The following is a 2,545-nucleotide window of genomic DNA, read 5'->3' as shown; positions in this document are numbered from 1 at the left end:
AACACCACAGTTCAAAAGCATCAATTCTTTGGTGCTCTGCTTTCTTCACAGTCCAACTCTCACATCCATACACGACCACAGGAAAAACCATAGCCTTGCCTAGACGAACCTTTGTTGGCAAAGTAACGTCTCTGCTTTTGAATATGCTATCTAGGTTAGCTGTGGATGTGACTAGTGATAGAAGCAAGACCTGATGCTGTAAAGAGCAATATTGCACAGGAACCTGGAATGTCAGGTCCATGAATCAAGGCAAATTGGAAGTAGTTAAACAAGAGATGGCAAGAGTGAATGTCGACATTATAGGAATCAGCAAACTGAAATGGACTGGAATGGGTGAATTTAACTCAGATGACCATTATATCTACTACTGTGGGCAGGAATCCCTTAGAAGAAATGGAGTAGCCATCATGGTCAACAAAAGAGTCCGAAATGCAGTACTTGGATGCAATCTCAAAAACGACAGAATGATCTCTGTTCGTTTCCAAGGCAAATCATTCAATATCACAGTAATCCAAGTCTATGCCCCAACCAGTAACGCTGAAGAAGCTGAAGTTGAACGGTTCTATGAAGACCTACAAGACCTTTTAGAACTAACACCCAAAAATTATAGGGGACTGGAATGAAAAAGTAGGAAGACAAGAAACACCTGGAGTAACAGGCAAATTTGGCCTTGGAATACGGAATGAAGCAGGGCAAAGACTAATAGAGTTTTGCCAAGAGAAGGCACTGGTCATAGCAAACACCCTCTTCCAACAACACAAGACAAGACTCTATACATGGACATCACCAGATGGTCAACACCGAAATCAGATTGATTATATTCTTTGCAGCCAAAGATGGAGAAGCTCTATACAGTCAGCAAAAACAAGACCAGGAGCTGACTGTGGCTCAGACCATGAACTCCTTATTGCCAAATTCAGACTTAAATGGAAGAAAGTAGGGAAAACCACTAGACCATTCAGGTATGACCTAAATCAAATCCCTTATGATTATACAGTGGAAGTGAGAAATAGATTTAAGGGACTAGATCTGACAGATAGAGTGCCTGATGAACTATGGAATGAGGTTCATGGCATTGTACAGGAGACAGGGATCAAGACCATCCCCATGGAAAAGAAATGCAAAAAAGCAAAATGGCTGTCTGGGGAGGCCTTACAAATAGCTGTGAAAAGAAGAGAAGCAAAAAGCAAAGGAGAAAAGGAAAGATATAAACATCTGAATGCAGAGTTCCAAAGAATAGCAAGAAGAGATAAGAAAGCCTTCTTCAGCGATCAATGCAAAGAAATAGAGGAAAACAACAGAATGGGAAAGACTAGAGATCTCTTCAAGAAAATCAGAGATACCAAGGGAACATTTCATGCAAAGATGGGCTCGATAAAGGACAGAAATGGTATGGACCTAACAAAAGCAGAAGATATTAAGAAGAGATGGCAAGAATACACAGAAGAAATGTACAAAAAAGATCTTCACGACCCAGATAATCACGATGGTGTGATCACTCACCTAGAGCCAGACATCCTGGAATGTGAAGTCAAGTGGGCCTTAGAAAGCATCACTGTGAACAAAGCTAGTGGAGGTGATGGAATTCCAGTTGAGCTATTCCAAATCCTGAAAGATGATGCTGTGAAAGTGCTGCACTCAATATGCCAGCAAATTTGGAAAACTCAGCAGTGGCCACAGGACTGGAAAAGGTCAGTTTTCATTGCAATCCCAAAGAAAGGCAATGCCAAAGAATGCTCAAACTACTGCACAATTGCACTCATCTCACACACTAGTAAAGTAATGCTCAAAATTCTCCAAGCCAGGCTTCAGCAATATGTAAACCGTGAACTTCCAGATGTTCAAGCTGGTTTTAGAAAAGGCAGAGGAACCAGAGATCAAATTGCCAACATCCGCTAGATCATGGAAAAAGCAAGAGAGTTCCAAAATAAACATCTATTTCTGCTTTATTGACTATGCCAAAGCCTTTGACTGTGTGGATCACAATAAACTGTGGAAAATTCTGAAAGAGATGGGAATACCAGACCACCTGATCTGCCTCTTGAGAAATTTGTATGCAGGTCAGGAAGCAACAGTTAGAACTGGACATGGAACAACAGACTGGTTCCAAATAGGAAAAGGAGTATGTCAAGGCTGTATATTGTCACCCTGTTTATTTAACTTATATGCAGAGCACATCATGAGAAACGCTGGACTGGAAGAAACACAAGCTGAAATCAAGATTGCTGGGAGAAATATCAATAACCTCAGATATGCAGATGACACCACCCTTATGGCAGAAAGTGAAGTGGAGCTAAAAAGCCTCTTGATGAAAGTGAAAGTGGAGAGTGAAAAAGTTGGCTTAAAGCTCAACATTCAGAAAATGAAGATCATGGCATCTGGTCCCATCACTTCATGGGAAATAGATGGGGAAACAGTGGAAACAGTGTCAGACTTTATTTTTCTTGGCTGCAAAATCACTGCAGATGGTGACTGCAGCCATGAAATTAAAAGACGCTTACTCCTTGGAAGGAAAGTTATGACCAACCTAGATAGCATATTCCTA

Source organism: Bison bison, unplaced genomic scaffold, assembly GCF_000754665.1.
Source record: "Bison bison bison isolate TAMUID 2011002044 unplaced genomic scaffold, Bison_UMD1.0 scf7180017864508, whole genome shotgun sequence".
Taxonomy (NCBI): Eukaryota; Metazoa; Chordata; class Mammalia; order Artiodactyla; family Bovidae; genus Bison; species Bison bison.
Note: the sequence above shows the minus strand (reverse complement) of the source record.